This window comes from Arvicola amphibius, chromosome 6 (genome assembly GCF_903992535.2).
Source record: "Arvicola amphibius chromosome 6, mArvAmp1.2, whole genome shotgun sequence".
Classification (NCBI taxonomy): Eukaryota; Metazoa; Chordata; class Mammalia; order Rodentia; family Cricetidae; genus Arvicola; species Arvicola amphibius.
In genome coordinates, this window is record NC_052052.2 from 91630792 (window position 1) to 91642965 (window position 12174).

The window sequence follows — 12174 nt, forward strand, 5'->3', positions numbered from 1 at the left end:
TCTAGTTATACAACAGAGCAATAGTAATAAAAACATCATGAGAGTCAGGCAATGGAGGTGCACACCTTTAATCCCAGCACTCAAGAGGCAGAAGCAGGCGGATTTTTATAAATTCGAGGCCAACCTGGACTACAAAACGAGATCCAGGACAGCCAGTGCTACACAGAGAAACCTAACTTAAAAATTTAAACAAACAAAACAACAAACAACCAAACAAATAAAAAGGAACAAACCAGCATGAAACAGACAGAAACAGACACTAAGATTAATGAGAGAGAATCAAGAACCCAAATATAAGCCCACATAGGTATAACCACCTGATTTTTGACAAAGATATGAAAAATACACATTGGAGAAAGTACAACTTTCAACAGTGGGGCAATGGGATCAACTTGAGTTTAACAATAATTTTCTTTAGAAACCATTATGTGTCATTTTATTGTAATAAAATGCACATTTCCTAAATCTCCCATTTTAAATCTTTTCCTGTGACCATACATTCACACCGTTGTGTGTCACCATCCTCCATCTCCAAAGCTTTTTGCCTCGCAAACCTGAAATCGTACCTATGAAAGGATAACCTGTCCTTCCCACCCACTATGGGCATTTCCTTCCTGCTGTCTGCTCTAGGAATTTTATTACTAGAACCCCCAAAAAGAGATGATGATACCATTGGTTTTGGCATGTTTCAGAATGTCTTCCTTTTCTTTAATGATGAAAAGCATTCCTCTCTCTCTCTCTCTCTCTCTCTCTCTCTCTCTCTCTCTCTCTCTCTCTCTGTGTGTGTGTGTGTGTGTGTGTGTGTGACTTTTTTATGTATTCATTCGTCAACAGATACTTGGAGTTTTCCACATTTGGGTTGTTGTGAGTAATGCTGTTATAGACATGGGTGCTTAGCTAATCCTTTAAATCTCTGTTTTCAATTCTTTGGGGTACAGGTCATGAAGGAAGATTTCCATCACATAATTCTAGTTTTATATTTTCAAGGCCCACCTTGGTGTTTTCCCTGGCAGCTATGCCATTTCACACTCCTCCCAACAGTTCATTTCCCACAACTTTGCCAATGTTTACCCCTCCCCCTTGCTTTCCTCTCCTGCTTTTCCCAGGAGCCATCACCATGGATGTGAGGGCTAAGTGTGCACGGCCCTTAATGCCATACATTGCAGTGATCAAGAATAATATTTCTATAAAAATGTTGGTAAATACCCTTGCGAATTAGTAACTACTCCCATGTTCCTGAGGTGGTCATCATCTAGAGCAACACAATTGCCTGAAGACAGCCAACAAAACTGCAGACTTGGGCTTTAGGAGAACTTGCCCTGTGTCGGGTTGCCTAGTCACTGGTGGCAGTAGCACGGAAACACCACGACTAGCCGTAGTGGAGACCGTATTACAGAATCTATCCACCCTGGAACTCACCCACCCAGTGTTGCCTACTTGATCCTCTGGCAGCCAGGTCTTGACATTTATTTTTTTATTTTTAATATTGCTTCAGCACTCACTTCAAATGCCCACCCATTGGATTCACAGTTTTTCTCTAAGAAAATAAGAAGCCAACTCTTGCATTTTAATTAAAAGTTTCAAAGTGTTAAGTCTTATTTATCTCTTAATGTCTTAATATCAGCATGTATTGGCAGCCGACATCTGAAATTCTAGCATTCAGGGGCAGGAGGATCACTGCAAGTGCAAGGCCCACCGGATCTGCATAGTGAGCTCCCCCATTCCAGACTCTTCCACATTCTTCCCACAAACCAGTTCCTCAGGCCTAAGCACTGCATACATGGTCAGGTTTATCTCAGCCATGGCCAGACTCCTCTGGACCAGTTTTCCGAATTAGTCACCTTTATCATTGTTAGGGTAAACTATCTGACAGAAGCCACTGAAGTGGGGAAAGGTTTATCTTGCCAACAATCCATCACAGTTGAGGACACACAGTGTCTTTAAGTAGGAGCTTGAGAAAATGGTCACACTGTCTACAGTCGGGAAACGGCAAGAGGAATGTTGGTTCACAGCTCATTTGGACATCAACCCATGGGACGACGCCATTCATTTTTAGGATGGGTCTTCTGTATTCAATTAACCCAAACCTAGAAACATCCTCATATATTTCCTATTCCTCATTGTCTTTTTTTTCCTCTTCCTCTTCCTGTTTGAGCCCAGTATGAATCTGCCCATGATTTTTGTACTTTTAATGAATGTGTGTGCGTTCATACATACTATGTGGCATATATACATATTATAAATCAACTCACACTTTGGCAATTTCCTTTCACATTTGGGATCCATTTTGTTATAAATTAATTTATATTATTACATTTATTGACTTTGTTAATTAAACTTGTATTGCCTAAATGAAGTTGATTTTATCCATATTTTCCTACAGAAGGAGAACTTACGTAGAGGGGGATATTTTCTACACATCTGCTTTTATAGAGAAAATATTTTTTCTGGGTGAATATATACAGAAGTATAATTTTTTGTAATAGTATTTTTAGCCATTATATTTAAAACTGCTTTTCCCCCCAAAGTGGTTATTTATTCAGTTTTCAACACATGATGTTTCGAGTATCTTGCACAAACCAGGCTCTGTTGTAGACACTGAGGAGATAGTAACCCGTAGAAGAGACTTGCTTCCAGCTCCTCTAAGGTTTACTGTCTTAGAAGAAAAAATAAATACAAAACACCAGGTAACAATGAATACTTTGAGAAACTGAAGCACAAAGAACAGAGTTAGAGTTTGCCTCTTAAGTGTTCTCCAAAGGTGTGTGTGCTGTCTGGAAGTTAGGTAACGGAGAGAGTGATCTTGAAGGAGATACTGGAAGTTAGGTAACGGAGAGAGTGATCTTGAAGGAGATACTGGCATCCCAGCCTCTTTTTAGCCTTCTTGCCCACTATCCCATAAAGAGCCTCTTCCACATGTTCCCCACCGGGATGCACTGTACAAACACAACACAGTCAAATGCCTGACCAACATGGACTGTGAACATGAGCCTGAATAAGCCACTTCCTCAGCTCTGGCTGCCCACCTGCTCCACTTACTGAAATCTAATACAGGTGGAGAGAGAACTATCTGACGCATGACTGAGGTGGCACCTGTGGAGGCAGCTAAGGTGTCATTTAAAGTACGGTGGTCGTATAGTGGTCAATGAAAACCTCTTAAAAATAACTTTTAAGTAAAAAAACCTCAATGAGATGAGGGAAGTCTACTCCCGTCTTGGGGGAGGGCAGGTCTGAAGAGTAGGTGAGCTGCAGCTGTGGGGGAGCAAGCCCCCAACACTGGAGAGATGGCAGCAAGCAGAGGGGTGCATTCTGGAGGCCGACCAGGAGAGGCAGTGCAAGTTATTGGAAGGGTTTCTGCTTTTTTATCTTAACCAAAAATAGGAAGCCATTGGGGGATTTTACACAAAGAAGTGTCATGGTCCGATTTGAGTTCTCAAAGGCTTTCCTTGGCCCCTGTAGATTGTGATAAAGATAAGGCCAGAAGCCAGAAGACTAATTAAAGGCTGTCGTTTTAATCCAGGTGATAGATGGCTTGGCTGGGGTTAGGGTGACAGATGTGGAGGTGATGGATACTGGGTATAACTGAATATCAGAGCTGACTGATGTGGCTGTGGAATGAGAGAGAAAGAGGGGTTCAAGGAGCCTCACAAGTTGGAGATTTGTTGGAGAAGCAACTGGAGGGACAGAATTGCCACTTATGTGGGGAAAACAGATGGGGCATTTTACATTGGAGACCCCTGCTGGATTTCAAGGTGGAGATGGGAAAGGGGGCCTGAGCAACCTTTGGACCGCACTGAACGGCCCACATGCTGTGAAATCGGCGCTTTCCCCGCCAGCACAGTGTGGTGGGTTTCAGAAGCCTCGTCGTTTGATTGGCATTATCCTGACCACAGAACACTTTTCCCAACTCTCAGGGTCAGAGATACTTTCTATTTTGTGAACTGTTGGTCCTCTCTATTTTACCTGCTGGCCTCTGGGAGCTCTTTCCACATCTGAATATAAATTCCCTTTGAGTTGTATGGGTCTCTTGAGTCTGTGGTTTGCCTTTTCACTTTATGTCTAAGTATTTTGTCTTTAAATTTTAAAGGACTTCAAGCAGCGTAAATAACTTAATGGTATTTCCACAGCTCTTTGTAGACGACAAGGAAATTCACATGAGTAACATTTCTCCACCTTTCCTCTCCTGCTCCTCCAACACCCTTGCCATGCTTCTGACGTAGTCTGTTATTGCAGTATTATTATTGCCTTCTTTTTCGACACCGATTTTCCTCTCAAGATTTATAGTATCTGCATTCTGTGATGGCACAGTGATGACCACAGGTATGCCATTGTCACGACCAGTCCTCATTTATGTAATGGAATCCAGTAGTAAATCACAGTGCCTTATGTCATACTTTGGGGAGAAGCCATACAGTTCCTGAATTGACACTTTCAAAATGTCTTCTTATTGCTTTTAAATTTGAAACGGCTACACAGTTTTGATCTTTTGAGTCATTTTCCTTTTTGTTTTTCTTCAGAACTTTTTCCATATTAATAATGAGAATTCTGTAGCCAGTCACGCTTCTCCTTCCGATTAAAGGCATGTGCTACCACTGCCCCGCACTATCTCTTTAAACTGCTTCCACTCAAAAAGCAGGGCTTTTGTTTGTTTGTTTGTTTGTTTTCCCCTGGGAAGATAGGAAATCTGTTAGGCTCTGTAGTTCTGAAGCCTCTCCTTACTGCCTTAGTGCCACCTTGATGATCGGTGCTGCGGAGCTTGTAGCTTGCCAGGCAAAACAAATGGAAGTTCTATGTGTGCAGCCTTATTTCGTTTTATTTATTACTAATGCATGTGTCTGTGTGTGCGCGTGTGTGTGTGTGTGTGCGCACGCGCATGTGCGTGTGTGTGTAGGCATGTGTGTGTGTATGTGTGTGTGTGTGTGCGCGTGTGTGTGTGTGTGTGCGCGCATGTGCGTGTGTGTGTAGGCATGTGTGCATGAATGTGTGTGCGCGCGTGCGCACACCGTTGCTATGTGAAGGTCAGAGGTCAACTTTGGGAGTTTGTTCTTTCCTTCTAGCAGGAGTTCCAGTTTAAGGAATTCAGGTCCTTAAGTCGGCCCTTCACAGGCATTTAATTATAGTTCTCACTTTCTCTGAGAAGGTCCATAGACAAAATATTGGACACCAGTTTAACATAAATTTCAGATAAAGAACAAATAAATGTGTACTATTTCAGTTATTACAACAGGTTTATACTAGAAAAGTTTTTTTTGAGATCTTTTTGACATTTTTTTGTTGTTTTTGTTTGTTTGTTTTGTTTTTTGAGACAAGGATTCTCTGTGTAGCTCTGACTGTCCTGAAACTCACTCTGTAGACCAGGCTGGCCTTGGACTCTGCCTCCTGAGTGCTGGGATTAAAGGCATTTGTGCTACCACTGCCCAGCACTATCAATACTACATTTTTATTTGCTTTTTATTTGAAAGTAAAATGGAACTGGGAGCCATTTATATATTATTCATTATTAAGACAGGGTTTCATGTAACACAGACTGGTCTTAAAACTTACGTTCAAGGATGATATTGAACCTGATCCTTCTGCCTCCACCTTCCAAAGTGCTGGGATTCCTGGCATATGTCACAATGACATGTTTAGCACTGGAGACGGAACCAGAGCACAGTGTACACCAGACAAGGTCTCTACCATTGAGTCCAAACTCTAACCCTTTATTTTTATACAACCTATCTCAGCCACTGTGAAGTTGGGGAGCCCTTTAAGGGGAGAATTGATGTAGGAGCTTCTTCTGGCTCCTACATCTGTGTTGCTTCCATTGGTTGAATAAAGAAACTGCCTTGGCCTTTTGATAGGGCAGCACTTAGGTGGGCAGAGTAGACAGAACAGAATTTTGGGAAGAAGGACAGACAGGCAGACACCATGAATCTCTGGCCTGAGATGGATGTATGTTAGAATCTTGCCAGTAAGCCACAGTCACATGGTGATACACAGATTTAATAGAAATGAAATAATCAAGATGTGAGAGTTAGCCAATAAGAAGCTAGAGCTAATGGGCCAGGCAGTGTTTAAATGAATACAGTTTCTGTGTGGTTATTTCGGGGCTAAACTAGTCAGGGCAGCCGTGAAGAAAAGCAGGCCCACTCATTCCTGTTACAGAGAATTCTTGCCCATGTTTCATATAGTCGTATGATCATACTTAGGAGGAAGGCTGGGGAGTAAAGCCCAACTTGTTGCCCCAGTAAAATGCCTATTATTAGGGAAGGATGGTACAGATATCGGGGATACTCAACTGCAAGCCCATTTTACCCCTGAAAAGATTTTACTTTTGTTAATGCAAACTCTTTGTTAGAGGTCTTTATTTCTCCAAAATAAATATTTTTATCATTTATTCCTTATATTTATTTTTCTCACACTCCCCCCTCCTGGTGTGAAGAGTTTCCTCTGAGACTGAACCGTTCTGTCTGTTATACAGGAAAGTACTTTAAATAGGAAGGTAAACCATTCAAAATAGCTGCAGGAAGTCCCTGAAACTGACCACATTCACTAGCCCTCCCTCTCAGCCAGAGTAAGTATTAAAAGCTGAGTGTCTCTCTCAGAGGAGTGGAGAAAAGCTGAGAAAATGGCTTTCAGACAAACCAAACTGCAAAGACTCTGAGGCCAGACCAGCTACCGGAAGAGGTTTAGACCAAATGAGTCACAGGGACAGACAGTCACCAAGCCGTTGAGCTGCCTGCAGGCTGTGCAATATGCTCCAGGTTCTCAGCTTCTGTGAGCTGTCACCACGCTGCAGTGGGCCTCAATGAGGCAGCTGTCTTTGAGTCATTTCTACTCCTCCAAGTAACCCCTCACCTGTATTCCTGTAAGTAACTTCCATAAAACTCATTGGTTCACCAATTTGGATTTTGATGGTGTTTGTGTTTTGGTCTGTCGTGGCTTTTCCATCTGGGGTGAGTAGATACGTGTGTTTCTCCCCAGGAGAAGTTTTGTCACACAGCACCTCCCTCCCCTTCTTTATTTCCCCTTTCTCTAGCACTATGTAGTTTAGGCAGGTCTTGAACTCACAGTCTTTTTGCTTCATCCTCTGGCATGATTTTAATCTCTAGCCCTACTCACTTAACATCTCTTCCTTTCCTTTGGGTTTCATGTAGAAAACGACAGCAACCAGACCAGCCCTGCACACACCAGAAGCCTCTCGTTCACCTAAACTGCATTCTTCTAGACACTCGGTGACACCATGGCTGACTCCTGCCTTTACTTCGGCCATGGTAAGCGTCTTCCCTCTCGACATGTTCTCTCAGCTCTTCCAGTGCCTTTCATATTTTCTTCATTCACTTTTAATCTATCATTTCCACTAGAGTATAAACTATTGGTCTACTTTTCTTCAGTTACTGGAGTTAATCTTCTATAATATATTCTTTTCTCTCTTGTAAGAAGAATATACTCTGTTTCTGAAGTTTTTACAGCTTATTGGTCTTCTGATAAATCGGCCCCATTACAGATCCAGCCATTGCAGAGTCTCTGCCCCTACTGTTTGCCTGTCTGTAGTCCTTCACACATCCTGCTCTTGCACCCAGCACACAGACTCCTTGAGGTCCTTTTTGTCTTCCACAGGGCATGTCTTGCAAGGCCGTTTGGGCTTGGCTTCTTTCTCTTTCTTTCTTTCTTTCTTTCTTTCTTTCTTTCTTTCTTTCTTTCTTTCTTTCATTGAGATAGGGTTTCTTTGCAGCTTTGGAGCCTGTCCTGGAACTAACTCTTGTAGCCCAGGCTGGCCTTGAACTCATAGAAATACTCCTGCCTCTGTCTCCCCAGTGCTGGGATTAGAGGCAAGCGTCACCACCATCCAGTCTGGGCTCAGTTTTCTTTGCATAATCCCAGGATCAAAACTAAGGCCACTTGTTTTGCCACCACTGAAAGGAGTTCTGAATCAGTGTGAAAATGTCATTGGGTATAGTCTTGTGTGTTTTGGATAGTTCCCTTGCAATGTTTGTTATTGGAATTATTCATTATCTTCTCAGAGTGAAAGACACTGATGATCATTTGCTTCCTTTGAAGAGACTGATCACAAACCCCTCCATCTAGACAGTTACCATTGATGATAGTAGATCCTCAGGCAGCCAGGAAAAGGAAACTGCATGCTCCTTTATTTTACCTTCTTCCCCACAATGACAATGTAAAATGTTTCCATCAATTAAAAAAAAAGTAGCCCAGGTAGGCCTGGAACTCAAAGTAGTCATCCAGGTTGGCCTTGGACTCATCTATATCTTAAAGTGTCTAAATCTCCCTTAGTACTGAGATTAAAGGCCAACACATCTGCGTCTCCATTCACCTTTGACAAGGACTCGCACACTATCTTTTCTGTTTGTATATAAACAAGACTCAGAGTAGATTTAATATCTCTCAGAGTCTCAAGATTCCTGTTGGTTTCAAGCAGTAAAAAGCTCTTGGAAGACACCAGAGTATAGATTTGTAAAGTATGATATGAAGTCAGCTCTGTGGAGCCTGAATGTTTATTTGTATATGTGTGTTGTGAATCTTTTAGAAATTAAAATATAATTGAACTGGGTATGTTGGTTTATGCTTTTAATCCCAGTATTTGGGAGGCAAAGGCAGATGGATCTCTGTGAGTTCGAGGCCAGTCTGGTCTACAGCTAGAGCTACATAATAGACCTAGAGCTACATAATAGACCTTGTCTCTCTTGTGCAAAGAAAACAAGACCAATTTTATACTTATATATAATCAAAATAATCCTTAGGGGAAAGTTATGCAAGCCTCAATCTATACTTCTTGAACCCACATGTGAATTGCCATATATTATTCTGTAATGTTTTTCCATCTGAAGGAAGAATCTTTAGTTAGTTGACTTTTGGATTAGTAAGGAATGCAGGCGATTTTAGCAATAAGGGAGCCTAATCCATGGAGCTACAGAGTATGGAAAGGCAACGGGAGCTTCACTGATGCCAGGAATGGAACGGGCTTGGAATCTTTCCTACTCCTGCCCAGTGATGGCAAAAGGAACTGCTAGGACAAAAAATGTCATTCTTTTTTACTATGATGAAAAGTTTGGGTGACTCTGGATTGGGCCTACCATATTCAAAATCAACGGCTGGCAGTCTCCTAGTTAGAACAGAATAGCTGGAACGCAGCCCTCTCTTCCGAGATGATAAAACACAGCTCATGTCTACTGTAACGTGGGTTTCCACCCAGATTGCAGGGCTTGCACAGCGTGTTCCAGCTCAGACTTAGGCGAGTGGGTGGTTTTAAAAACTGGTCTCATATTTTTAAAAATAGAACATTTCTAAATGAAAGTCACGATTCCTAGGACGAAAGAAAAGCTGTGCATCAATGTATTTAGTCCTATTATTCTTAAAATGCAGAAATAAACTCTTAATGATGCTGATTCATTGTAGCACCACATTGGAATAACAAATTTGACTGCTGAAAAATAGTTTGAATCCAGAAGGAAATGGTGGATATATGATTCCGGATTAACTGTGAGTTGAGGTTTTATACCACTCAAATTTATTGCCACCCAAATGCAAGTGATATTAGTTTTTAGGACGGTGTTGTGAGCCAAAAGTGTCAGTCAGCAGAGATGAAGTTAGGTAAAGAGCTAAAACCTGCCATGGGTGGAGCTTGAGGCACGTGGTCTTTATTCTCTTTATGGATACATCTTTGAATTTATTCTCTTTAGCCATATGCACTGTGATCTGGATCATTAGAGGTCAGCTAGGAATTTGAGACAAAACTGCTTATCAGTAACAGTGATACAGACTCAGTGGTAGAACACTTGCCTAGTGTGTGTGAGGTCATGGGTTCAAACTTTAGAACCACAAATAATAACAATCATAACAATATCACCTTTATTTATTTGTTGAGTAATTGAGTACCGATTTGTGTGGACCAAAGATGTGGCTGGTATTATGACAATCTGAATTAAAGTCTCAAAATGAATATTAGTATTCTATTACAGGATTGGGGAAAAAAATAAGCTGAGAGCAAAGAAATGATTCAAAATTAGTATTTAACAGTTTGCTAGTCACTGTATATAAGAAACTAAAGATTATTATCTCCACGTTCAGAAATTAATGGTAAAGCCTAGATCATCTACAGTATGAATAAGAAATAATGTATCTAGCAAATGTAGAGCATTAAATTGGTGAATAATTTACAGTATTTGGAAGGGTCGGATGTGATGGAGGACCCCAGGGCTTCCTTGCCCTGGAGAATCACTGCCCTCTCTTGAATACAACAGTTAAAGGCCTTGTGAGTGAGGGGAGATATCTCTAGCTATTCAACATAAAAGTGTCATTTCAAAGAAATGTTGGTAGGTATCAGTTCCTTTCTGAAGTTGTTTGAATAAGAAATAAAGTTCACAGTGTTTCCTCACTGAAGGGAAGTTGCTCTTCTGATGGCATTTGGTCTCAAATATCTCAGACACATAATTTTGCAAGTGCTTCATACTGAATTACAAATTTCACTTGTGGAATTCTCTGGCAAACACTTGTGCCTCTTAGACTTGGCAGCTTCTGTATTCAGAGTTGAAATCATCCATAGATTGTCACAGAATGACCTCAGACCAGACCAGGCCAGGACACTGTGGTTCTATTTCTGGCTTTGACATTTTTCCTCGATAATGGTTCACCAAACAGTATTATTATGCCATCCACATAGCCAAAACTTACATTTTGAGGATATAGTTGCCATCTTTTAAAAAAAAATTTACTTGCACTACAAGAATTATAGTTTATGAGTTGACCTTCTAGTAGTTAACATAGTAATTTATGAAACTCAAGTTCGACGATAGGAAATCACACATTAGACATGCTGCAGGCAGGAAAGGATGGGTCTTCCAAGTGAGCAAAGCTATCACTTATCCATGATTCTTGTGATGAACAAGGGTCCAGGTATCAACCATGACATCCAGGAGATCCACAGTTTTTTTCAATGTCCTCAGTTACAGTGACCCCCAACATCAGTTCACTCACTCTGTCAGGAGAGCTTTTAACAGGTGCCACATGATTGAAGTTTGGCTCATTTTCCTTTCCCTTGCCCTCCCTCTGGTGGAGGTGTTAATGAGTTCAAACACCTATATGGACAGCTGAGAATTCCAAGGGCTGCATCCTGAACCCCTTATTCTGTTAGCCAGTGGAGCCTAGTGAGGGACTGGCTGTTGGCTGCTGCTTTCCAGATAAGCCAAGGGTGCCTGTGCCCTTTCCTTATACAGAAGGAAGCTAAATGGGAGAAGAATCACTTATTCTGAGATTACTATTGCTTACATCTTCAGACAGGAACAGACATAACTCTGAACTGGCTAATGTGTTCCTAGTAAGGGTCACTGAAAGAGTGAAGTCCTGTTGAGGACACAAGACAAAGTCTTGCTTCACAGTAGCTTCATGATTTAATAGTTAATATGCAACGATGTGGTACTTTTTTTTTGAGATGAGATTTCTCTGCACAGCCCTGGCTGTCCTGGAACTAGCTTCGTAGACCAGGCTGTCATGATTTAATAGTTAATATGCAACGATGTGGTACTATTTTTTTGAGATGAGATTTCTCTGCACAGCCCTGGCTGTCCTGGAACTAGCTTCATGGATCAGGCTGACCTCAAACTCACAGAGATCCACCTGCTTCTGTCTCCCAAATGCTGGGATTAAAGGCGTGAGCTCCCACCACCCAGCATACTTTAATAGTTTAATAGCCAACATAATGTTTTTATATTTGCAAAGTCCCTTTGCAGTTGTGATTTCACCTGATGTTTTCAACTCATCAAAATATGAAAAATACTGTTATTTATACTCACAGATTCTAGCAGGGGGACCAGACACGTGTTTCTCAAATCCTAGCCACATAGTCTTCTCCATCCAGTAAGTCTGACATGCACAAGCCACACATGACGTAACTCATAAAGTTATGAAAAGCATTCCCACGTTTTCAGGACACCATGATCATACCTGGCCGTCCTAGGAATAGGATTAAGTTGGTACTTACAGACCACAAAAATTAGCACATAGTATGCTAAATGTTAGATAATATGGTTATTATCATCGTAAAGGCATTTGAGGGAACCAGACTCTCTGGGTTTGAGTCCTGCCTCCAGCACATAGCAGTCTCATTAGGATGGACGTGAAACTCTCAGAGCAGCACCAACAGGGGACAGGGCTAAAGAGATGTTGGCTGCTATT